This window comes from Chamaea fasciata, unplaced genomic scaffold (assembly GCF_029207755.1).
Source record: "Chamaea fasciata isolate MVZ Bird 193981 ecotype frontalis unplaced genomic scaffold, bChaFas1.0.hap1 SCAF_4, whole genome shotgun sequence".
NCBI lineage: Eukaryota > Metazoa > Chordata > Aves > Passeriformes > Sylviidae > Chamaea > Chamaea fasciata.
In genome coordinates this window covers 60,855,005-60,882,617 of record NW_027094089.1, presented here as the reverse complement: position 1 = coordinate 60,882,617, position 27,613 = coordinate 60,855,005, and the positions used below count along the sequence as shown (strand labels likewise).

Here is a 27,613-nt window from a genome sequence, read left to right as displayed (position 1 = left end):
TAGCACAGAGTAGAGCAGGACAATCCCCTCCCTTGCCTGGCTGGTGGTGCTGTGCCTGATGCACCCCAGGACAGGGTTGGCCCTCCTGGCTGCCAGGGCACTGCTGCCTCATGTTCAGCTTGCCACTGACCAGGAGCCCCGGGTCCCTTTCCATGGCACTGCTTTCCAGGGTCTCATTCCCTGGTCTGTCCATACATCCAGGGTTGCCCTATCCCAGATGAAGAATGCAGCACTTTCCCCTGTTGATTTGTCAAGGTCTCTCTGCAGGGCCTCTCTCCCCTCAGGGCAGTCAACAGCTCCTCCCAGTTTTGTATCATGTGTGAATTTGCTCAGTATCCCTTTCAGTTCTGTGTCCAGGTCATTTCTGAAGATGTTGAAGAGCAGAGGGCTGAGAATGGGGCCCTGTGGAACCCCTCCAATGACAGATTCCCAGTCTGATGTCACCCTATTCTCTATAATCCTTTGTGTCTGACCCATGAGAGCTAGTTGCTCTCATCCCATGACATGTTTATCCAGCAGTGGGCTGGATATTTTGTTCAGAAGGATCTGTGAGATTTACTGAAGTCCAGAAATATCACAACTGGCTTCCCTTGGTCAACTCCTGTGCTCTTCAGAGGAGATTCTTAAAAGGTGACCAGCACTGATGGACCCCAGCACCTTCAAAAACATTTTCCCCATAGTGCCTTTCTCACTATTACTCTGAGCAGCCTGACATCTGCTCTGCCCTGTCCAGAGTTGAAGTTTTGCTGGCACTTTTCCAATGGACAGAGATTTTAAACCTGATCACTTTATGGTTGCTGTGACCAAGACAGCCCCAGTCAGTGCTTCTCTCATGAGACCTTCTCTGTTAACAAGCAACACATCAAGGAGCGTTGATCAACTCCTTTAGTACATGTACCATGAAGTTATCATTGTAGCAGGACTTTTGCCCCCACCACAGGAGAGTTTATCTGTTGTTTGTTAGCTGGTGCAATATCTCAGGGCATCTTTCATATAAGCCTTAGATGAGCCTTGGTGAAGTAACTCGATCAGGACAGTTTGCCTTGTTGTCAGTTATTTCAGTGCCACGTGACTGATGCTTTCAGCTGACCATAAACTTCTTGCTCTGGAAGCAGATGTAGAAAGATAAGCTGGAATTTCTGACTGACAGACACCTCACTTCACAAACTATAAAAGCTAAACCATACTTTCAGAAAGCAGAAGTTTGTACATTCCCTAAAATGTGTGGAGTTTTCTTCTCAAAATCAGGATGCCTACTTCATGATTATTCTCCTGGGGGATGTGAGAAAGGACTATCATCACTCTGGTACACTATTGTCAGTGGTAAGTGACATTGACTTCTAATCTATACTATTTTGTTGCTAGCTGTAATATAGGTACCTTTATGTCATACACTCTTTTATATAAACTACTACGAGTTCTTTTTGGTTTATCCTGTCTAGTAAGTAACTCTAGTTTTGCATGTTAATCTCCTTTCTATTCAGTAAATAAGTCAATTTGTAATAGACCTGATTTGCCATCCTTAAGAACTTGCAAACCAGAGTGATTTAGGTGCAGGGATTTAGAGCTGCTGCCAAAAATCTGATCCTAAGGCAGGGCTTGTCTAAACTCTCACTCAATCCATAACAATCATTCAGTTTAGGAATGTTGTAAACAGTTGTTTAGGAATCTTCTGGACCTGTTTGTGCCATCTGTGTGGTTTCCCCAGTTAACATCTGGCAAGCCGAAGACCTCTGTCAGGACAAGGACAATTGATTTACAGGTGTCTTTTAGTTCCCAGAAGAATAATTCATTGGCGTTATCATCCTGGCTAGGATGTCTATAGTAAATTCTCACACTGACATCTGCATTATTTGTTTGTCCCCAGTCCTTTCCCAAAGGCTCTCAGCTTTGCTAGTGACAACTGCAAGCTCCATACATTCCAGCCCTCCATTATATACAATGGCACCCACCCACATCACCTGCCTATTCCTCCTAAAGATCCTGTAACCATCCAACATGGCACAACACTCACAGAGCTCATCCCACTAGAATTCACTTATGCCAGTGATGTCATGTCTCTGGGACTGGACCAATGCTTTGAGGTCCTTTTGCTCACTTTTTATGCTGCATATGTTTGTGCAGAAATATTTCAAGTGTGGTTCACTGTAGTTAACACCTCCTGGACCAGACTGAAGGAAGCCTCTAGCACTCAGTTCCTCAAGTTTTGGCATGCCATCCCACTCCTTACCACTGGCAAGCCTGGTTTAGCTCCTTCCCCACTTCAAAACTTGTTTAAAATTCTACCAATGACCGCTGCTAGCTCCTGTGCTACAACCCTTTTCCTTCTCTGAGAAAGGTACATCCCATCAGATGTTGGTAGATCAGGTGTTAAATACACCATTCCACAGTCAAAAAGCTCAAAATTTTTCCAGTTACATCCCACTTGTATCCTTGTGTTCAATTGATCCGTCTGCCTGTTCCTTTTGTTATTCTTTCTTGCTGCTGGAATGTCCAAGAAAAACACTACCTGTGCTTCTGATCCTTAAAGCAATCATCCAAGATGATGACTCAATACTGAACTGTCTTATTTTTTTAAAAAAGAAACTAAATTATTTTGAACTTTCCTACTTACAGATAGCAAGTCACTTACTAAATAAGGGGGGTTTTTTGCTTATATTCCTCTGAAACTTGCAGGCACTCCTTTTGTGAGCAATAGTATTTTCTGTTGGCTTACTTATAGTCATTAGCTCCTAGAATATGATATTCATTATGTTCAGGTTAAAGAACAGTTAGGAGATATGATGGTAAGCTACTAGAAAATTATTAAATCTCTATATTTTCCGTAGTAGGCAGGTGTGGTGTTCATGGCTAGAATATTGCAAGGCTTAATTAATTGCTCTTGAGAGGTCCTGGCAGAGGATGTTCTAAAAAGTACTGTTGTCTGAATAAATATTTTGAGTCTAGTTTTGTAATCCTCTGGAAAACAATGATATAATTACAGTTGGTAAAAAGCTAAAATTCCATTTCACTGTAACAATTAAACTTCTCAAGTTTGTTTCTCTTTTGTTCTGGAGTAGAACCAAGACTTTTAAAGAATTTTCAGAAGGAAAATTGCATTGTAATAGGATTTTTTAAATAAATTATTCAGATTTTCAATTTCATCTTCTCTCAGCGGAAATAACTGCCTGACTTAGGATGTTTAAAATCTTTCCAACAGAAAAACTCCACAGAGCTAACAATGTCTTATCTATACTTCAGCTTGAACAATTGGGGGTTTTTCTCAAAAGTGTGGTTTTTGAAAATGCTGCAACCAGATTTACTAATTTAAATATTTTCCGATCAATTAGGTCTTATTTGTGATGTACCTGTACACAGAAACTATGATCTAAGGTTATTGAAATTTGACTTCCATATCCATTCTTAATTTTTCTGAAAGTAGTGACAACACAAATAAATCATATTCAGAATGTCATAATGTTCCTGTTGGTATGTAATAATAGTACTTGAAAGTCATTAAGATAGCTAGAAGCCTTCTCTAATTGTTTAAGTTAATCAGTTCAGTCATTCTGTACAGTGTGTGTCAAACTTTAATGCCCACAGCATATTATGGCACCAGGCACCAGAGAACTGATCAGTGAGCAGGTTCAGTGGCCTGGGTTACAGCATAGGATGTGCACAAAGTATTCTATCACCATCTTCATGAACTGTTGAATCCAGGTGGGGCAATGTTTTCCCAGACTCCCTCCCTCTGGGCCATTATCTTCTGTTAATGGCCCATCAAATGCCTTGCCCATGACTCAAAGATAACTTCCTCCGGGAGTTATCTCTGTTTAATGGGCCACCAAAGACCCTCTGCATGAGTCATCATCCCATTGTGAGATGCTCCGCCCAGGGGGAGGAACCAAGCATTCTCACCTGGATATAATCTGGGGTTTGGGACAGTACAGGGGGTCCTGACCCACTGGATTCCCAGAGGACCAGAGCTACCAGACCTTTCTACAGGATCACTGCTTCAGGAAGATCATCTCATCTGGACTGCTTCCATCACTCTGCTCAGGTAGTATTCTGACTCTGTCAGTGGTCTTTTGTATTATTGCATCTATTTTATTTTACTTTTTTTTTCCTTCTTCCTATTAAATTGTATCTCTGACTTGGAGCCTCTCATTTGTTTTGCTTTCAAACCATCACATTCAGTTCTGACTCATAGATGGATATGTGCATCCAAAATTCACATTTCAATGTATTCTGACTCATGGATGGCTATGTGCAAACCAAAATTCACATGGTTTACTTGGCCAATACCATGCACTGATTTGACTCAATCAAAGTTTGTGCTGGAAATTTTCTGGATCAAAATTCTAATTAGAATGCTACTTTATGGTGAGTTAATATTTTTAGATGAGGGTGTCCCAGAACAACAGCAGGAATTTCTATATGCTTCCAAAATTACCTTCACATCCAGAGAAAGCTGTCTTGGAAAAACAGAAAATAAATTCTTATCTATGTAGACCTAATATCTAATACTGATAAAGGTGTAATTATTAGTGCTCAACAGGATTCTCAAGATTTGCTGTGGCCAGCGAATGTGTCTGTCTGGTTCTTCAGAACAACGGGAGGAGGAGTGCAGGCAGTCCTACAAAAAACTCCTTCCTCATGGTGCTTGCTCATTATATCACACAACCTCTGAATTTGGGTTTCAAAGAACAGATGAGAAATAGCATTTATTGTCCTTCAATAAGTGTACACATGGTTCCAGATAGGATATTATACTGCTTGTAAGTGTGAGGAGAGATTTTTCAGAAATATTTGGAAAAATTTGGTGCTTCTGAGTGCAGATCAAAGGTTAGTTGAAACAGAAACAGAGCTTAGAATGCAAACAATAGGGTGATAATTCCATTGCTGGCACTAAGGTGGAAGATTGCAGGTTCATATTGTCTTGGACCTGCTTATTATAAGCTATCTCAAGAAAGGCAAATTGGTAGGTATAAGAAAACAGAACTTGGTTCCAGCATCACAGTCATTTTGGAGGATATTACTAGATCTTTTGAAACCTCTTGTTAGAGATATAGCCTTAGTTTAGCTGTCACCATGCTTATCATCATGAAAGTTTCTGTACATGAAAAAGTGAAAGTATATAGGTGTAGAGATTTTTATATGAATACAGATATGTACTTATTTTCATTTTTTCCCAGAAAACCAGGAGAGGCGTGGAACTGAGTTACTTACCTGTTAGTTGATATGTGACTCTGAGAAGTGTTACAAATTTTGTTTCTTAAAGACTGCAGCCACAACCCCAAGTTAATATCACCTTGTAAACAAAATCAACAGCTTTTTTCCATTCACTTCAATATGCTGTCCCTGAGACCAAGCTACAGCCCATGTAGCTGTCACTCAGAAGTGACTGCAAATGTGATTCTGTGTCTATTTATTTGCTTCCCAAATGCCAAAATTAACTAGGGCTTGACTGGAGATTCCAGCTTGCAGGTGGTGATTTTTGAACTGCTGCCATACACTTCCATACACTTCTAGTCTTCTTCACTGGTCTCACAGGCAGAAGTATAGCAATCCTTGTCAGATTTACATCTTCCTAGGGATTCCTGAAAAAGTAGGAATCGAAAAGGACTGTATTTTCTCTCTCTTGTGCAGAAGAGCAGAGGAGTAGCACATTGGTAAATTCTGCCCTCAGAAAATTATTACTCCAAATAATTAGGTCGACAGACTTTTCTGAGAAAAGGTCTGGAATTCCCTGTGTGCTACTCTTGTTCCCTAAAGAGGATAAATAATTCAGCTTATGGTCAGGCAGCAGAAGTCTCTGGCAGATCTGTGACAAAGAACTCAGATTCTGATTATGGAAAATGGGAATGGAAATCTAAGGTGGCCAGAATGTGACCATGTGATTTTTCTGTGCAAATAAAACTTAATATAGCATCAGGATCTTTATGGTGTGATCCTCAGGATGGGGCTAGATACATAGGTATTGGGATGCAGGACCATAAGACTGTTGTGGCTTAGCAATGGTATTCCCCAATTTAGTAATTGTGCTAAAACCACACCACCACTCACTTCCCCTCCCTACACCACAAGGAATGCACAAAAGACAGAGATCATGTGTTAAGAGCAATTTACTGGAAAGAGCAATGAGACAAGAAAATGAGCAGCAACAGCAACAACATTACTAGAAAAAGCATACAAAGAAAGGCTGATTTATGTGTAAAATGCTCACAAAGTCTGAGACAATGAACCATCTGCTGATGAAACACCTGCTTCCCTCCGTCTGCCATATTTGTTCAACTGGAAACCATGCCCTTCTTCCCAGAAGCCAGAGGGTCCCCTAGCCCCACTCTCAGCAATGATGTGAGGTGGGTAGAGAACAACCTTACAGCCATGCCGACAAGGGGCTCCACTCCCTCATGACTATGGCAAAAATGAACTTTGTCATGGCTGGAACTTGGGCTATATCCACCCTGTATTCTGTACCATTTACATCATGCCCACATCCTACACCCTCTGACTGTATGCACACACATTTATAGAAATATTCACCAAGTCAGAAATAATTCACCCTCATGTTGCCAGTCCAGATCCTCCTGAGACATTTTAATCTTGGCAGCTCCATCCACTCATCCCTGGTTGCACTGTTCTTCAACAGCCCAACTCTTGGGCACATGTGCATCTCACCATGTACTTTTACAGCCAGCTTCTCTACTCAGCTATATTGTAATCCCTCTCTATCATGCGATACAGAACAAGGATGATTTGATGATTTTATTTGTATTTAAAACATATTCTTTAGATGTCTTTCCTTCCTCAGTTGTCTCTAATAAGAATTTCTTTTTATTTCTTTCTCTGTCCATTTCTTTTTGAAAAGCATTCTGGGTTACTTGGACATATATATGGGTCTGAAGCCTTGAGAGGCTACCTGGAATAGAGGCTAGACAGTGTTAAAGGAATAGAGTAGGTATTTATTAAAAAGGCCTCTCAAGAATACACCTTGGGCAGTACAAGTGCCCAGCGAGGCTACACCCAAGATGAACATGAGTTCTCACGCTTTTATAGGTTCTGGTCCATTTACATATTGGGGTCAATTACCCAGTTACAGCTTCAGGTTGTGAAGTCCCGTCCTCCCAGTTTGCTCTCCTCAATTTGCTGTTGTTTATGCTTCTTAGGCCTGAAGCTGCAACATGTCCTTGGTTCTTGGGCTGGAAAAGGATTGTTTTGTGTAACTAAAATGGGAAGGGAACTTGCAAACACTTCACATGAAGTTCACAGTTGTATACTAATACAGTGCAGAATCTGGAAAATATGAAAGCTAAAACTTAAGGCATCGGGTCAAAAGTTCAATGTTCTTGATAAATATACTACTTGGTACGTGAACGTTGCCTTGCCTTTAGTAAGCCATCCAGAAACTCATTCAACACTGAGAAAAACACACCCCTGCACATATTAAAGAATAATTATCCACAAATTTGTGCATAATCTTCCTTTATTCCATGGATACTAGTCTAACTAATCTTTACTAATTACTATTTTCACCTCTGCCACTTGTTTTATTTGCAGTCTTAGATGTGAACTTATGGAGGTTCTTATGGTTGTTCTTACAAATATTTTATTCCTCTTAATTTTGTTCAACATTTAATTTCTCTGTAAGTTACTGGTGATTTGCAAACATGACATGTCCATATGTTTCTTTCAAATCTCTAGTCTGCACATTAAAATGGAAATGTGTTAAATTTGTAGGCCAAAGACACAGAACAACTGAACAGCCAACACAGGTCAAACAAACATTATCAGGCTTTTATAACTGCAATTTACAGAAGAGGCTGTTTCATTGGGTTTTTTCTAACTATATTTGAAAATCAGCATGATTCAGCTCTACTGGATAATATCAGCTAGACAAAACAAAATTATTTTTATCTGGCTATACTCTCCTACAGTGTTATACCTCTTGACCTTGTTATTCTGTAAATTTGAAATAAACTGGCCTTTCACAATTCTTGTTAGCTTTGTTTCAAGTCCATAAAGAAATCTCATATAAATGATACTTTTAAAATAGGTATTTTTACTTTAAAGATAACATTTAAATATGTAGCTCCTTAATATTAGTTAAATTATTTTTGTTTCACACTTGCCTCCTTTAAACAGGTGTAAATGGCATGCTCACTGTTGCCTGCTGGAAATCAACATTAATACAGATGGTAAGTAAACAGGCATCTCATCTTCCCCATGCCAGATGTTCACTAATTGTAGAACTGAATAATGGATAATAACACATCCTAATGTATTTATCAATAGATGTATCTTTTTTACAATGGAAAAGAGGTAATCTGAGACTTTTGTAGGTTTTTTCTGCTCTTACTATACAGGAACAAGGAACTAGCTGCCTGAAAAAGCTGCCATGTGAAAGGGAGGCCGCCCTGGAAACAATAACAGAGTGTGATACCACATGAAATAGAAATTCGCTTTGACCATGGCTGGGATACGGTTGCTGTCATCACCATCACTCAGAATTAAAGTTATACTTAGAAAAGGATATGATGTGAGATTGATTTAACAGTGACCAAGCTAGCTTGTTTCCCATGAACTCCAAACCTTTGAAAGAAGATAATTATCTTCAGAATAATTATCTTCAGAACACATACACCACTGTATTGCTCACTAGGACTTCAAGGTTAAAGCCAAAATTAAAACACTAAAAACATTTTTAGTATGTAACTTCATGGAGGAAACTAGAATAATTCCTGTGAAAAATGGAATCCTAATTTAGAAAGAACTACATTGCAGTGTTACAATAATCAAATAAGGGGGAGAGTTTAGTGTGAAAGCAGTTAACAGACAGAAAAGCAGTTAAGCTATCCAGCTTTGCCATGGCAAACTAGCTGACCATCACTGTTTGAAGACTTTGTGCTGCTTCTCATCCCTGATTTTCCACTTAAAGTAATAAAAAAGTCCCTGTTTTTTCAGTGGTAGAAAACCAGCTATTCAGCATATCCCAGAGTAAGCATTGTGCATATTTTTAAAGATTCCTAATCAGAAACAGTAGACTCCTAAAATTTCTGGTGGAAGGCTAAAAGAGAGAAGTAGATGAAACATATTTCAGTGGACCTATTATATCAAGTGTTATTATATTACACCTGGCATCTGTTTGTCTCTTCTCTTTCTCTTTTCCAGTCTCCTTGCCAAGTGACTGCTAAAAAATAGATTTAACCTGTGCCATCTGTTGTTTTACTGTAGACCCATGTGCTGCAGCCTCCTGTTTACTATAGCATTACATTTAATCTATTTTTTTGCCAACAACATTTAAAATATACACATATCCAGGTTAACCAGACAACCACTGGTAAGAAGCAAAGAGAACCTCCTCAAGCATATGTTTTATTACATTCTATTTCATTAACAAGACCCACTTAGTCCTGGAGTGCACTTGGAATGCATCTTGGTTGTGTTTGTTTAAAGGTTGCTATTTATTAATGCACCATACTGGAAAGGGCAGGGGAATTGCTATATGGTCTATTGTATAGCTGATTAAGTAGCTGAAGAATTGATCATTATGTGTTGACTCTTTGTTATTTTCCATGATTAGATTTCTTTCTTGCTTTACAGCATCTTTCTTTGAAAGGGGCAAAGTACTGCTGTCACTTCAGTTCCTGATAAAATAATTCTGACTTTCACAAGAAGAGGAGCTGGCAGCACTGCAATTTCTTAGGCTAAGCAGAACAGTAGGTTGTAACTCTATCACCTTTTTATCTTCATCATAGGAGCAGGAGCCCGGATAGTAGAAGTCTATCAAAGGTGGTGTGCAAGTACTGAAAATGGATCTATCTTCTTGTCATATACAAAGAGATTAAACACAAGTCAGTAAATACTCAAAAATTATAATTTTTTCTTTTCTTAAGATTTTTAGACTATGCCTACCTGTGTCATGAAACACAGCTATGTTCCTCTCTGGTAAAAAGATGAAACACTTCAGATACCATTTGGACAAGGTATTGCCATTATAACATGAAAATCTTTTTAGTCATTTTAGAGTGGTCAGTGATTTAAAATCTGGGTGTCTCTGGGAGAGTGGTCAAATAATTGGGTTTTTTTTTTTTTCCTTCTTTAAAAGACTAAGTAAAGGCAGCCTGTGTTTAAGAAGTTCTAAATGTTTGGAGGTATTGTATGAGTGAAACGAAAGGGAGCTGCAAGTACTAAGTGCTATTAAACAGTGAAAATCAAGAGAAGAAGTTGCAGACACTGTTTTCCTCACCTTTTTAATGGAAGTCATTTGAAGAAATGATGCTTCTTAATTCTTGCTCATTTCAGGGCTCAAAACTGATCATAAAGAGATTTGGGAAAGAACCTTTAAAGCAGGTGGCCAGAATGAGTAATGCCCTTATGCAATGGCAGATTTTTCTGTGGTATTTCTGAGCTCATGGAAGCAGAGAGATTAGCAAATCCTAATGCTATTTAATTGTAAATAATTAGCTTCTTTATGTAAAATATAGGCTTCTCCTAAAGATTTTTTTGTTCTTCTGATATTCTTCAAAATGATACTTCCAAAGATAATAAAACCAATTCAACATGTAAGTTGTACTTATTGCACAAAAAAAGGTAAATTGATACTTGATGATATCTCAACAATATAGTTGCATAATTAAATATTGGTTTAAATTGAAAATTCCACATATTATCTTTCCCTGTTTACAATTTTTTCAACATCATAATGTCTTAGTATTTAAATTCAACTAGGAGTGACATAAAAACTTCATCTATCTCTCCATTTCTTGTTCTTTTATTTGATACTACACCATGAATCATAGAATTGTTAAAGCTGGAAAAGACCTCGAAGACCATTAAACCCAGATGTCAACTTTGCATGTTCACCGCTAAACTGTGTCCTCAAATGCAATATCCACACATCTTTTAAACACTTCCTTGTATGGAAGTGTTTAAAACTCAACATTTCGTTGAGCAGCCTGTTCCAATGCTTGACAACATTTCCCTAATATTCAGTCTAAACCTCCATTGGTGCAACTTGAGGTAGTTTCCTCTTGTTCTATCCCTGTTACCTGGGAGAAAAAAGCAACCCCCACCTGGCTACACCCTTCTTTCAGGCAGTTGTAGAGGACTGAAACATTTAATTTTAATTCTTTCAAGATCACAGAATATTCTGGGTTGGAGTGATAAAGTCTCCCCTGAATGTCCTTCCTCCTAAAACACAGGCTAAAACACCCCCAGCTCCTCAGCAGATCTTCCTCACAGGACTTGTGCTCCAGACCCTTCACCAGCTCTGTTGCCCTTCTCTGCACCCTCTTCAGCTCTTCAAGGACCTTTCTGAAGTGATGGGCCCAGAACTGGATACAGCACTCGAGGTGCAGCCGCACCAGTGGGAGTACATGGAATAACGTCATCTCTGGTCTTGCTGGTCACACTATTGCTGATACAGGCCAGGATGCCATTGGCCTTCCTGGCCACCGGGGCTCACACTGGATCATGTTCAGCCACTGCCAGCCAGCAACCCCCGGTCCTTTTCCACTGGACCTTTAGAGAGTGTTTGAACAGAGCAGACACGTGCGAGTCCGTGAGGCCTGGTGGGTTGCACCCACAAGTCTGGTGAGAGCTGGCAGGTGTCATTACAAGATCACTCTCAATTCCCTTTTAAAGGCAAGTAGGGGGGTGGGGGGGTGGGAGGGGGGGATGTTACTGGAGACCAGAAAAGAAAAAGTGTCATTCCTGTCTTCAGCAAGGACAAGATGGAGGACCCAGGGCACTAGAGGACTCTCAGTCTCACCTCAGTCCCTGGAAACCTGATGAAGGACACAATTCTGGAAATAATTTCTATGTGTATGGTGGACAAGAAGGTGACTTGAAGTAGTCAGCATGGACTTGTGAAGAGGAATCATGTGTGACCAATCTGGTAGCCTTCTAAACCAAAATGACTAGCTCAATGGGCAAGGGAGGAGTGCCCAGCAAAAGGACAATATATTTATTGCAAAGGGCATATATTTAAATACAGGAAGTTTCTTTTAAACAAAAGAAAATGCTGCCTTGTTTTGGTTTGGTTTGGTTTGGTTTGGTTTGGTTTGGTTTGGTTTGGTTTGGTTTGGTTTGGTTTGGTTTGGTTTGGTTTGGTTTGGTTTGGTTTGGTTTGGTTTGGTTTGGTTTGGTTTGGTTTTTTTATGATAAGGGTTGTCAACACTGGAAGAGGTTTTGAGAAATGTAGCATTTGCATTCCTGGCCTCATTCAAATCCCAACTGGATGGAAGCGTTGGGCAATCTGTTCTAGCAGTACAGCTCCCCTCTTTCAGCAGGGGATTAATCTGATAGCCCCCCAGCTATGCTGTGATACTGTGATTATTAAAGCTATATATCCCTTGCAACATAACCTGCATTGAGACCAATGCAAGAAGAAACAACAGCAAGATATGGTATTGGTGATGCCTTCTGGTATGGAATGGAAATACCTGTTTGCAGACCAGATCCTCTGTTGATGTCAACTAGTTGCCTCCTTGGGACCTAAATTTGGGGATGTCACCACAAGGCTGAAGAACATAGCATGACTTTCAGAGAGGGACCTGGAATAGGTTGGAGCATTGGGTAATTATCAGTGGCATGAAATTTAACAAGGGCAAATAGAGATTCTGCCCCTGGGATGCAGTAAAGCTGAGCACAAGTGTGAGCTGGGAGAGGAGTGTGTGTAGAGCAGCCCTGCAGAAAGGGATCTGGGGGTGCTGGTGGGCAGCAGCTCAAGGTGAGTCAGCAGTGTGTGCCTGGGCAGCCAGGAAGGCAAACCCCATCCCAGGTTGCATCAGACACAGCAGCATCAGCCAGCCAAAAAATAAAAGGCTGGAAGGCATGTACTGTGAGGAGCATCTCCAAACTCTGTGTTTGGAGAGAAGGAGGCTGAGGGGATGTGGAAGTCTGTACAGCTTCCCAGTTAGGGGATGTGGAGAGTGAGATGCTGACGTCTTCTTTTTGGGATCTGGTGACAAGATGAATAGGAAGCCTACCCTGGTAGGTCTGGAGATTAGAAAGAGTTTTTTTACCAAGAAGGTAGTCGAACATTGAACAAGGCTTGTAAAGAGGTGGTTGATGCCCCAAACCTCTCTGTGTTTAGGAGTGTCTTGGTTTGAAAGACAGGTGTCTGCTAAGGAAGGCGGGAGCCTCCCTTGGAATGGAAAATGTAAAACCCTTTCCTCTGAACTATTACAATTTTGAAATTAAGGGGCTCTCAGGCAAAGATATGAGAATAGGAATAACAGTTCTTTACTAGTAAGTATAAATAAAAAAGAAATAAGAACTACAACTTAATAGGAAAATTAAAAAGAAAATGCAGCAGTACAACAACACTGACAGAGTCAGAATACAACCTGACACCCTGTTGGTCAGGGTGCTGGTAGCAGTCCAATTAAATGGCAGCTGCAGTCCTCCTGGAGCGACAGATGTGGTTCGATTGAAGCAATGGTCCTGTAGAGAAGGGTGTAGTTTTCCTCTGAAGGTTCAGTGGTGGAGTAGATAGGTCTGGTCTTCCGCCGGGAATCCAGTGGAAAACTGGATTCAAATCTCAGATTATATCCAGGTAGGAATGCTTGGCTCCTCTTCCCCAGTGGGATGATGTAATTTTATCAGTCATGCAGTGAGACTCAATGGCCCATTAACAGCGGACATCTCCCTGAAGGGAGGATGGGTTGTGGAAGAGATAAGGAACACTGCCCCACCTGGTTTTAACAGCTGGTAATAGAATACATTACTTTTGGTAACTACAATAGAATACATACTTTTGGTTACATCTTTAATTGCAACCTAAGACAAGGAGGCATTTGGACAATGTCCTTAACAATGTATTTTAACTGTCAGTCAGCCCCAGCAGTGGTCAGGCAGGGGGACTAGATGTTAGCTGTAGGTCTCTTCCAACACAAATATTCTATTTTATTTTATTGGCAGATTTTTGTTCATGTAAAATTAGCAAATCATATACTGTGAGATAGCTGGTGATCTGTGCCTTCAAATTTCAAACTAAAGCAGATTTCCCAGCTTGAGCACGAGTCTCGGAAGTTGTGTCTGCAAGACTGGTGTATTCTTAGTGTACTTGCTTGCTGTGTTCCCAAGGACCTGATAAAAAGATACTTACTTTACAGGAAACTTATTTTTCTGGGAAGACAGAGTCCAACGCACCCATATTTAGCTTTGTTTTGATGGCTTTCTCCCATTCTGTAATGCCCAAATTGTGCCAGCTGAAGAACAATCTGAAAATAATAATAGCTATAAACTGCTTTTTGGCTTCCAGCTTCAAAATAGCACCTCATCAGATGCTTTGCAAGGAAAGCTTTTTTCATCAGCTTTGGGGTTGGAATTTCATAATTTCTTGCATATGTAAATGCTAAGCTTCTAAAGAAAAGCATTGTTAATGTTGTCGCTCCAGGATTTCAGAGCAACAGAGCTCAGTTCAGAAAAGTCAGTACTTAGCCACCTGAAGTGCCTGAACTAGAAATGACTGCTGAGCTGGTTTCCACCCTACCATGGCACCATCCAAATAAATAACTAAAATGAAAGCCAGTAAAGCAAGAGAACCCATGAAAATGTAGGAGACAAAATTCATTATGAGTCCCCTTTTCTGAGGATGTGGTCTTTTCAATATTAACAATATTCAGCATTTAAACATGCTACTAAACATGAAGATCTATTTCTGCATGCATTTGAATATGTACAGATTTACTGAGCCAAAGACTGCTCCCAAAATATCACTACCCTCAAAAATATCAGACAGTCATATCTGGACAATCTCTATCCCCTTTTGCAAGCAGTGATGAACATAGCACGTCTGGGAACTTTGACAACAAGGTGATTTGTTAAACTCACAAATGTTTATGTGCAAAAGTGAATAGAATAAACACTTTGTGATGGGGTGTAAATCTGTTTCCCTCCATAAGTGTGCTGAATCTGGTACAACCTGTCTGGAGCAGAACTTGTGGGTAGCTGTCAAATGGGGAAAACTGAGGCAGTCTTATTTGAAGTTCTATTGACAAATACACCTTTTAGAAGTAGAAAACCATCTTCTCTAACTTAGGCTGGCTACCCTAGGAGCTGTTCTTCCCTGGGGTGAAAAGTGGAGTGAGGTTGATAGCATAGAATTAAAATGTTTCTAAAATCATGAAATTGTATACAATAGATTCACGAGGGGTGGAAATGTTGGGGCAGGATAGGCCTGGGAAAGAGAACTACGTAGGCCCTGGAAACAAAGGTTAGGTTTTGTCTTTACTAAATCATGTGAAGCTGCATCTGTATAATCATCATATGGTAAATGATATGATTGTTAATTGTAATTCACCATATGATAAATGATATGATTGTTAATTGTAACATTTGATAAGATCAATGTATACAATAGAACAATATGAGTTTCATAATTATATATAGTTATATAATGAAAGGGTATAAAATCAGGTCCATCTCAAATCCATGTTGGAGTCAGATTTGGGTCTGTATCCTGTACCCCTGATTCCCAGAGCTCTTCAATAAAGCACCTGCATATAAACATTCTGTGATTATGTGTTTCAATGCTAACGAGGTGAGAGTGAGACAGTGAAGGGATATTTCTGAATCCCAGTGAGAAAAGCCTAACAGGTGGCTTAATAAGGCATCTGCTTTAATAAGACAAAATAAGAACAGGATTATAGGTAGTGAGAAGCATCTTACATCCCCTCAGATGCAGGGCACCACACATTTGTGCAGCATCAGGCAGGGTCTTTGTGGGTTTTCCCATGGCTAGTGCAGATCCTGTCCATGGGGAGAAACTTTCCTTTTCTGTCATTCACGGTCATGTATAAGTTCCTTACAAGTAAATGATTCTGGGAATAATGATAAAATTATTTAGCTGCATTGTGGATTCTGTCTATCCTGCTACTATCAAGTTTACTCTGTTAGGTGATTATTGATATGACAGAAAAATTCTTAATTTTTTATTCCAAAGCTATACCACAACACTGTTAGACATCTGAAACACAATGTCACGTCCCAGGGCAGAAAAAAAGGAGTTGTTGTTGTTGTTGTAAATAACCAAGATGTAATTAATGAACATTGTCAGCAATCAGTATGTGGCTTTTCCACTTCAGATAAACTCTAATTAATTTCTAATAATGATTCATGCTGAAAGACCACTGTGTTGACTTACAAATCATCATCTCTCTTACAGATAATAGGTTTGTAATATATTCGGGGTAATATATTATAGCCAAAAGAAATTAAAATCAGGCTGGCTGGGAATCTTGTGCTTGAATTTGTAAGAGTAAAACAGAGTTCTTATTATATTCCAGGAAAAATTTACATACTAGATAAAAGACAACAATACTTTTTAATTCTGACAGACACACTAATGGTAATGGCATGAGAATTTTGTAATTAAATTACAAATCTTGCAACTAAAAGCCTTAAGGTGAGAAGTCAAATGAGACATCTTCCAAACCAATCTTTAATATAAAAAAGCAGCTGGGAATAGTAAATGTCAAAATTATAGTTGGTTATAGCTGGAATATAGTGCTACAGCTTTGGATTTCTGAAGGTTCTGAGTTTTTTTCATTTTTTTTAGGCTATGAATTGTAATCCTGCCAGGCCCAATAGTCCCTATACAAAGGGTGATTTGCAGGGATGCCATAGGCATGTCCTGTGAGTGAAGGTAGGGATAGAGAAGGCTGGCTGCTCTTTATAGACAAAGAGGGTCAAGGGTCCTTGTGTAGAGTGGGGAGGAGAGGAAGAATATAAGTTACACAGATATGGTCTAGTGAGGTACTGCATGAGCTCATTTTTCAGCTGCTTCACAGGAGCCACTTTAAGCTGGCATTAGGACACTGTCTGCTGGGCACAACAAATTTACTAGGTCATTTATGCTGCAGAGGAGTGGTTAGGATAGTTCACAAGATTACTAGATTTCCTGTCAGATTTTTGGACAAGAAATAGGTGGTCTGTGACAGAACTGACACATCAGAATTTTGCTTACACCTCTGTAGTGACTGAAGGACATGGACCCTGCTATGCAAGCAAAAGTCACTTTATTACACTAATCACCCGTATTTATAGTTCTCTAACTTCCATACAAAATTTTTCACTCAGACCCCTTTGCCCCTATTCCCTTAGCAACACAATCTTTTCAGTTATCAAGTCCCTGTTACATTCTTTTGCCCCAGCAATATCCTTGTTACATCTTATCTCATTGGAGTGGTCAGAGTGACCAGACATAACTTCACGTTTGTTCTTGCCTTGAGTTTATATCTCCCACAGCTTCCACTGCACCAGGGCCAAAAGGTCTGCAGTGCTACCCAGCTCAGCTTCTGTGGCTGTCTGATCTTCCACACACCTCTCAATTCTTAGTGGTTCCATTCTGTGAAAGAATCTGTTTCCTTCTTCCACAAGTAAAATTGTAGGACTTGTAATAGTTAAACGAAATATGATTAGAACCCCTTCTTTCTCCCTTCATACACTCCATCTGTGAGCATGCCCCTCCCCCTGGGGCAAAGTGTGGGCTCTCACCCTTGAAAAGTCTCCCAGTCTCCACTTAGTTGCTGTGATTGCACTGGTCTTCATCTTCCATCCTACCCTCAGTTATCTCTTCTCCCATGACATATTACAACTCAGTGATGAGCTCTTGCTCTTTGGTATCCACCATTGCATCCTGCTGTCCTGTTACCAAGAGGTCCTGTTACTGACCCTGCTTGCCACAGACCTGTATGGTCTCTGTCTTTCTTTGTCTCACCCCAAAAGAAGTGGCCCTGCAGGTTTAGAGGTCATTCACCAACGGCAGCTAATGATCCAACTTTCTCCCTATGTGATGCCTTCTGTGGTGGCTGTTAAGTCACTCTGGATTATTTTCATAACAGAACCACATGGCATCTCCTCATAGCAATTATCTTAAAAGGCTTGATCCCAGGCATCTTTAAAGACTCTATCAGTTATTCCCATGCTTAACTGAAAGAGCCACAAGGAGATAACAGAGCCTTCTTGATTACCAGCAAAAGCCTTTCTAGGCTCTTTGTAGAAGAAAAGGTCTGAGCTGCCAAAGGTTGTGGAGCTACACTCTATAACCTCCTTTGTAAAAATTGGCTTTGAGGTCACAGACAGAAGGAGAAAACATGGAGAAATGTATACCCTAGAAACTCTTTCAAGAGCCAGCTGGCAACATTTGTTGAGTTGTGCTTCAAGGTACTCGGGTGCCATTTTATTACTACCATTTCTTTTTGCAGCAGTGAAATGAAGTAGGCTGCATACAAAACTGCTTTGCTAGAATTAATTTCCCTCATTTTTGCCATGTTACAATCCTGCTACAGATTGTACAGAGGAAGTATATGATTACTGTAGCATAAGAATTAGTGAAAAATATTGAGTTATAAACTTAAAGTTATTCAAACTGCTCTTTGCTAGAATTTTCAGAACTTTCCTAAATATTGTGACCTATACAACAAGAATCACACTTAAAAGATAGCCAACAGTGATACAACAAAAAACTTCAGCAAGATGCAGACTCCCTATTGGGAATTAATTAATTAATTAATTAGCTGCTGAAACACTAAAAGGCTCTTTCAAAAGCTGTTATAGCTCCTGTCCAAACTCAATATGATTTGAGAAATCATGAAGTTCTGCTTTACTTTTACCAGAAGAGTAATTTATTAAGCCTTAATTTTTTTCAGTGAGCAATGAGAAACAGCCTTCTGCTAAAAATTTTAAACATTTCAAAAGAAAATAATTTTCTTCTCTTCCTTTTTTGCAGACTACATAAATCCCAGGATTGGACTTGAACATATTAGAAGCTAAGCAGCTATTAAGTAGTTTGTCACTGCAGTTTACTTATTTAACTTCTATGTCTACAAGAAATATGAAAAAAACCTAGACTTCATAATATAGAAACAGGAACATTGTGCCTTCTGGCAACAGTGCATGCAAATGATAAGAAAAGGCTGCCAGTGTACAGTGATTACCTCTGCAGGTAATGTTTGTCTTCTTTTATAAATAAGAGAGAATAAGAGTTTATGAATGATTGCACCTTCTGATCACATGCACCTTCTCTGATTAGAATGTGCAATAAAAATGTAATTAATTCATACTTGGGAAAACATACTGTATATAGGTAACTACTATGGTATTTACTTAAGAATCATTGATTGCCTTCAAAACATTTCTATTTTTAACAGTAGCCCGACTCTCAGGCCAATCAATACTGATCAATAATCAATACCTTGAGAGTGTGAGAACTCTCTTGGCTCATGGCTTTTGCTAGTGTATGTCACACTCAGCCTGACTTGAAACACCAAATATGTATATAAACACAGGCAAACCGATGCTGATGTACCATGTCCCTGGGCACCACTCCTTCAGGTCAGAAGGAGTTTCCAAAGTGTTGTTTCCTCCTCTTCAAGCCCTGGCATCATTACACTCTAATACCAGGCAGTCAAACACCTAACAGACCTTCTACCACACTCTAGCTCTTATATTTTAATCTTTTCAGGGGTATGACTGAACCCTCAGTTCAAATCAATTAATTTCCTTCATGGGCAGACCCAGCACCTTCAGCCTGGAAAGCATCATCATCAGGTTACAAAAGTTGCCCCACCAGTAGCTTAGTTTAATTTCGTTAAGCCTGGATCTCATGTTTCTGGTTTTGATTTCCTAAGACTTGCTTTCAGTTGGATGGACACATGATAAGGTTAAGTATTATGCAGCTACTAGCTTTGCATTAAGCTGAAGCTGCAAAACACAATATTTTAGTAAGTATAGTGATCAGAAAAATAACATGAGGATTTTGATTGTAGTCTGGATGCAAACTAATCCATTACTGAGGATAAGGAGAATTGGCCAAGGCAAGGCAAGATGAGAGCATGTTATAGTCCCTGAGGTACATTAAAGCGCACTTCAGAAAATCATAGAGAACTTGTAATAACAGAGATATGAGGTTTTTTTCTTCTCTCTGCCTCATTTATCTAGAAAACAAATTGGTATACATTTTGTTTGAGAGGTTTACCTTATTTCATGCAGTCCAGCTTTTGTTCCTGAACTTTAAAACAAAATATAGAGACAGGTTAGCTCCCTCTGGTGGAGTTTAACAGGTTCTGAGGTATGGGTCAGCTTGGAAGCTGAAACAGCTAACAGTCAAAAGAAAGGCACACAGTGTGGCAACCTCACAATGCAGCACTCTGGGCTGAGCTTCAGTATGTTTGTCTTTTGGAGAACAAGCATTTGACCATGTGCTACTGACATAATCCTTTCAAACAAACGGGGTTTTGAGCAAATTACACAACCTTTGCCTTCAGGAAACTTGGGAGCTGAAGACCTGAAGCAAACTCTATTTTGAATCAATTTCTTTTATTTCATGGCAAGTATTTTTTAATAGAGAAAAAAATTTAATGTACCTTTGTCTTGCCCATTTGCATTAATTTTCCATCAATGCCAGCCACCTGTATAGATTACACAATTAATAGTTTAGAATCCCAGAGTAGTCAATATTAATTAGGCACTTAAATTACTGTCTTAAAACAGCTTCTGTGATGTGGAGGACAAGTTTTTCTGTCATCTGCTCAATATTTATTTTAAACATTTTAAACCACCTCAGAAATATTCAGTGCACAAAAACCTTTTTATGTTGGAATGGATTCAATTTTCTTGTGCAATTTAAGGCTATAAATTGCATTAACATAGTTCACTCTCCACAAAGGGGAATGTGTTTTGCATGCGTAGCTTTTAATATATGTAAATGAAGCTGAAAATACAACACATGTGGCTAATTTGGACAAAGCAGAGGTTTTAGACCATTTCAACCCCAAGCTGATGATCGTTCTTTCAGTAGCTGTGTTTCACAATTATGCAGCATGTACTTGTGTCCTCAAATAAAAAGAGTCGTGTTAAGTAAACTCAAGCAGACCTCACTTTGGCTCTTAGGAATATAATAATACTTCAAAAGCTTTTTTTTTTGGTTTTTTTTGGGGTTTTTTTGGTTTGTTTTTTTTGGGTTTTTTTGGGGTTTTTTTGTTTTTTTTTTTTTTTTTTTGTTTCTTAGCATAAATAGGAAAAGGCAGAGTAATTTAACAGAGGGTTAGGCACTACATTCTTTCCTTGTCAGTTTGAAACATCTGCAAGAAAAACAAAGCCAAGATCAAATACCAGTTAGTATTAGATTTGATTTAGAAAAACCAAAAATTTTCCTAGAGTTAACCAAAGCACTTAACCATTTTGCCACATTTGAAATTGGTAGAGTTTATGTGGATAAATTCATCTGTCATCTTGAAGTCACAAATTGCACTTTAATTTTGAAAGTATGAAGCAACTTGTACATTTGGAATGGTTGATGTTAGCAATTTGTTTTGCAAAATAGAAAAGCCTTAATATACTCTATTGCTTAGTTTTAGAAAACCTGCCTGGTATCATACTAACAACAAATAGTATTTGTAAGTATAAAGTATGGGCACTTGATAAGGTGTTTGATGGCCCAGTCTTAAGTGATTTGTATTCATTTAGATGTACTTAAGCAATCAGACTCCCATTATTTTCTCTTGGTAGCCATTGCTATAGCTTTTTAGGTCAATGGAAACATTGAAATTATCTTTTTCCTTCTGCCTTTAACATGTTTTTCATTGATTAAGAAGAGAAACCAAACCCAAAAGTGCCTACAAGCACCTACTTGGCAGTCACATAAAATAATTTATGCCTAGGCATTATTTGAGTGAATTTGAAAGCAATATTTAGCCAGTTAATTTTTTTTTTTTTTAAGGTTGATGTCTCTGTCTCTTTCAGCACAACATATGTACACAAATTTAATAATTTGAAGATAAAATTATACACTTTCTTCCTGATTCATGTCTGATTAACTCACAGACACATAAACAAAACTTAAGATGTAAGTGGTCAAAATTTATTGAATTTTAATTATTAGTAGTATTATTATTTGTTACCTGAGCACATATTTCTAGAGCCTGAATACTCCTGCATTGCCTTGCTTCAATTATGGGTCAGCTTTCATTTATTAGTACCACCTCATTATATGTAATTTCAGCTTTCATTCCAAAATCTCCCTAAATTATCATGTCCCTCTAAAATCAATGCAAATGCATACCAAATTTATAAAAGAAAACTAAATTAGACCAACAGTACAGTGAGGATACAGGCTAGTACTTCAGGACAAAATTTTGTATCCTTGAATGTCCTTACACAACACCTAGATGGTCTTTGTTACTGGGGCCTTTCTTGCAATGATGCTTATCCATTGGTCCTCATGGAAAACATCTCTCATGTTTAAACATATTTCCACCCATGGCTTTGTAGGACCTCCTATCAGCAACTATCTTCTCTTCTGGATTTTGTGTTGTTTGGAAAGCAGCTGTGGGGATGATACTGATAACCTGTGCAGACTTTGGCAACTTGGGGTTGTCTCAGAAAAGATACTATGTTAAACAGAAAGTAGATGTGCTTACTACCTATTAGACTGTCCAGCAATGCCGGGCTTATGTCAGAGCCTACCTCCTCCAGGGAATGACGTGGTGCTTTCTGAGTCTGGAGGAAATATTATCAGCAGGAACCATATTTCAATTTAAGTGTTTTTCAGCTGATTGGGGCCAGCAGAGGTTTCATTCACTGTACTCCAATCCCTCAACCTCTGTGGAACTGTTAGCAGCTCTGAGTATGATGTGGGATTTACTGTACATGGGCTTGGTCTTGTGGCTAGTGCAAGACTTGTGCCATACTTCTGGAGGGACCAAAGCAATTTGTACTGCAATCCCCTTTGTCAGAGAAAACATGATGATGTTTCCCTTTTCAGCTTTGGAAAATCAGTCAAGGAAATTTGCAGTGGAGATAATAAAAAACACCAAGAGTACTGAGCCTGGTTGAGATATAGTTAATTCTCTCATAGCAGCTTGTACAGTGCTGTGTTCTAGATTTGTGGCCAATACAATACTGGTAACACAGCTGTCTTGCCTGTTTTGCTGAACAGTGTTTTCCCGGCATGCAGGGCTTCTCTCTTTCTCCCGCTGCCACCCCAGTGAAGGAGTTGGGGGTGGGCAGGATGTTGAGAGGGGACAAAACAAGGCGGATGAGCTGAGTTACCAAAGAGATATTCCACATCGAATCATGCCACAGGCAGCAATGAAACAAAACAAAGGGTTTAGAGACGTTGGCTGTGTTTTGCTTCAGTCTACTTGTGAGAGGTGGTGAGTGGTTTTGCAGCACTTGTTTTGTTTCAATGTATTTCTGTCTTCCACTCTTTCTCCACTTAATGAACGATTTTCAGCAGGATCCTAAAGGCTTTTTGCCAATACACTTCCTTTTCTCCTCCCCCATTCTACTGGGGGAAGGGGCAAAGTGAGAAAACAGCTGTGTGATTCTTAACTGCCTGCCAGAGTTAATTCCTGTGATGGCAATTAATGTTTATGGGGATGAAGTTTCTGTTATTACTGAGAAGAGCTCACTACTAACAGCATGAGTTATGAGAAATAAAATTGTTAAACCAACCCTACTCGCATTGAGTAATTTTATTCAATTCTGCTTTTTTTCTGTTAATTATTTAGAAATTATCCTTTCTTTCTCATAAATACTTGCAATGTGAAGTGTATGAAAGTCGTAGTTTGAAAGACTTCAATGATTTTGATTACAATAATTTTAAAATAATGACTACAGAAAAGTCAAGGTTCTCGCTCCACCCCACTTCTGGAAACATTTTCTCTGGTAATGAGAAAGACTGAGGTCTCACTAATGTTGCACAGAACTGAGTAGAGGGTCCTAACTTGACAGACTGTAATGTCAAATGGAGTGTCCTCACTGAAGAGTCAAGCAAGAGCTTTTTCGATTTCAGTCGGCCACTGGCATTTGTAAATCAGATGTTCTGATGCTTTAATAAATTCAGATGTTATGTGATTCCTCCATGCTGACTCATAAAAGAACATGCTTCTTCTTCGGATGTGATGTGGGAGGCACCAGAGGCCTACCTACATCTGACTGATGTCAGCTGCAACCTCACTGCTGCATGGAAGACTTACAAAGCTGAACTCAAAACCTCATGCAGGGTTTAATATCTACTCTAGAGAGCAATCTAGCACATCTAGAGGGTCACAGAGAGGATGGGCAAGGTTTTAGTTGGTAAAGAGGAAGATTTATGTCAACCATGCAGTAAATGCTCAATTTAACTCTATAGTAAATGTAATTGCATTACACTATCTGGTGGGAAGTTTTGCTACTCTTCAGACAGAGATAAGTGGACTTGGAAAGTACATCTAGGTCAGAAAATGTGAAGTGTTGTGAGCACACTGTGCTAAAGTCTGGCTCTGAGGAAAATGCAACTTGGGGCTAAAACACAGCACAGGATTTTCCAGCATATCATAGGCCCTCATGAGAAAGATGTGTAAGTTCTCTCTACAGCTGCCTGAAAGGAGGGTGCAGCCAGGTAAGAGTCAGCCTCTTCTTCCAGGGAACCACTGCCAGGACAAGAGGACACAGGCCTAAGCTGCATCAGGGGAACTTTAGGTTGGACATTACAAAAAATGTTCCTCACAGAGAGGGTGACTGGGCATTGGAATGGGCTGCCCAGAGAGGCGGTGGTGTCACCACCCCTGGAGGTGTTTAAGGAAAGACTGGATGTGGTACTCAGTGCCCTTGTCTAGATGACAAGGGAGTGTTGGGTCATAGGTTGATGCAGTGATCCCAGATGTCTTTTCCAACCTAGTTAATTCTGTGATTCTGTTTCCTCCTTCTCTCCTGAGTTGAAGGACCATTTGACTGAAACTGGAGCTGTTCAAGGCCTTATTTAAGAAGCTGTAACTAATAAGCGCATCTTTTACATTTTTAGGGCTTAAAAATAGCCCATTGGATAAAAGATGGTTACCAAGAAAATCATGCTTTTGTTCAACCTGTGCTGTCTCTCAAACTGCACCAAAAACACTGGCTGTGCTCTGAATGTCATTTGGTCCTCTGATCCCCTGTGTCCTGCTGATGCACTCGCTCTCTTTCACTGTTCTGTAATATCAGATGACCTCCACTCTCAGCAAAACTGCTGGCAGTCAGCCATTTGGAATAGACAGCCGCAGCATGAAGAGAGTCTTGCTCCGCTTAGTAAATGGATTTTATAGGACAAAGAGTCATCAAAAGCTGGAATTTTCCTGGGAAGTGGAGTGTTTTAAAGTGGTAATTTCCTAATTTTTCTTTTCTGTTTCTTTTGCAAGGTACTATTTGTTTAGTAATCTCTTTTTCAGTCCCTCCTCAGTTTGCAAGTTCACTTAATAGAGCTTCACCTGCACCATAATTGTTACAAAATACTTATATTCCAGAGAGTATGATCCCCCTGTTTGACAAATAAGCAGATACACAAAGGATAAGCTTTCAGTCTTACAGTTCTCATAACAGGGAATGAACAATATCAATATTAGTACTGGATGCAGTTTAGAAGAGTATTTGAAAGAGAAGAAAATCAGTGAGTGTAGAAACACTGGACCCTCAGGAAATAGTTGGAGATTTGTTCTTTGTTCTGTGTGATTTACATCCTGCAGCAAAGTTGCAGGAGCACAAGTACCAAAAGCAAGTAAATTCACCAGGGAAAACTCAGTTCAGCATGAGGACTGCAGGAATTACTGCCCTAGAAACAGCCATCAGCAACAGATATTAAAGGATAGTCTGTATTAGGGTGAAGCAAATATATTTGAGTGCAAAAGTGTGAACTTCCTGAATGTAATCACTAAGTTCAGTTTAGCCAACATCCTTATTTCTTTCATTTGTTGACATTGCTTATCAACTGCTTTCTACTCCAGAACATGTTAAATCATTCAAAGTAAAGAAATATGACCATGAAATAAATTTTTTAAGCTGGATCTTCCAAGTCCCTCACTCTTCAAAAAAGGACTTTTGTTTTTGGAGTCTCTGGACCCAGTTACTCATATTTTCAGCAGCTGTTTTCAAATCAAGGATTTAAACTAAAAAAAAAGAAAACTTTTTTCCCTCCCTCTACCTTTTATTTTCGGTTTTATTTTGGGTTTTCTTTCAGACATATCTTTTTTTTTTTTTTTTTTGTCAGTGTATCAGCTTTCATTTGAAAGCTTCCAATTGAACATTTGGGGCTTGAATAAGCAAATAGAAATGCCAAGTAACTTAAAACTGCATCTAAAAAATAGTGAACGATGCTGAATATCAGAAAATAACATACATATTGCATTGGTATACTACAGACATAATGAGAAAGGTCTAATTAAAGGATTTTTGCTGAAATAATGTGGTTCAAACAAATAACAAGCTTTTTTTCCCTAGAACTGCTTTTCCTTACTCTGTTACTATTGTATAATAACCCTGATCCAAAAACCTCAGCTCCCCATCTGACCTGCGTAAACCCCTTCTCTCCTTAAATCCCACAAATGAGCCTCTTCAATTTCCTTTTTCTCTGGTGCTCTGCATGGACTGTAGACAACCACATCTGCATTTTCTGTCCCAGTCCTAGTACTGCAGCCCAAGCACGACGTGTTGCTTGTGCTGCCTTCAGTTTGAAAGTATGTTCATGTAGCCCTGCATGTGGAAGAAAATAACACACCACAGTATTACTAACATTTTCAGGGCATTCTCAGGCCTCTGGTCACAGGGATTTTTTAAGTGCTTTAAGTTCCTGAAATGGAGGTTGTTACAGAAATTCTGACAATTATTGATCCATCTCAAATTGTGATCTGTGAATAGTAAAACCCAAGGACACATTATTGTGGTGGAGGGACAAATCTTCCATTTTACAGATGTTACAGAAAAAATTGTCTCCAGTCCCAATGTAGAATATGTTGTACATTAGCATTTAAGAGAGCAGCACTGGAAAATAGAAAACAGATAATGATAAATATCTGGAATGCACACTTAGAAAATAAAGCAACCATAACAAAGCAAGGTCCATTTAAATTCAAGATAAAAGGAAATAACTTGAAGTAAACAAAAAGATAAAACCTTTAGGCAGGTCTTTGATGATATATACTTGAAAAATTACTATTCCGATGCACATAAAAACAAAATTAATGCACTCCTTAACAGCCTCCAAGTGCCCCACATGCCTACATACACAAAGGGCTGATGTAGGAAAAGCATTAGTTCAGGAGAACATTATTTCACTGAATTATGGGAAAACAGCTGGGTTGCATGTCTCCCCATATAAATTCTATAAAATCTTTAATGAAGCTCTGAGTTCCATTTACTGTGCACCATTCACCATGGTCTTGAACATGGTGACAAGCCAAGACATTTGGCATGATCCTGGTTGAGACAGTATATATCCAACATCCTATCATCTATCGGCAAAGGCATTTCCAGAGGACTTAAATCTGTATTTCCCCATTACTGAAAACCACAAGTAGGTAAACTTTTTAAACAGACATAATTTGTTGAATAATAAACACATTTATGGCTTTCCTGTATTAATCAGAAAAACAAGAATCATTACTCATGAAGTCTATAAAGTATTTGGTTACAAAGTTTTAGCTTCAAAACAGTGGCAGTTATAGTGGCAGTTTTAATAGATTGTTGGAAGTATGCAAAAGAAATGCTTTAATGGACCTTAATCAATATGTTCCCATGCTGAAGTGCAGGGCATCCAGACTCAACCCTTTCACTGTATTTCCCAGTTAACAGTTTAGAAAGATACTTCTGTTATTCTGAGACAAGCAGCTCA

General features: G+C 39.1%; 1 protein-coding gene across 2 annotated transcripts in view; it reads left to right on the top strand.

Moving 5' to 3' along the window:
* Positions 1 to 27,613, top strand: part of RMI1 (RecQ mediated genome instability 1) — a 67,172-nt gene that overhangs the window by 25,048 nt on the left and 14,511 nt on the right. The window contains exon 3 of one of the 2 annotated variants that reach the window (XR_010720524.1): positions 1,249 to 1,323. The exons of the other annotated variant lie outside the window; for it this stretch is intronic. The gene's annotated coding sequence lies outside the window, so the exon portion shown is untranslated. Of the gene's footprint in view, positions 1 to 1,248; positions 1,324 to 27,613 lie in introns of those variants that run through there. 2 annotated transcript variants of the gene reach the window in all.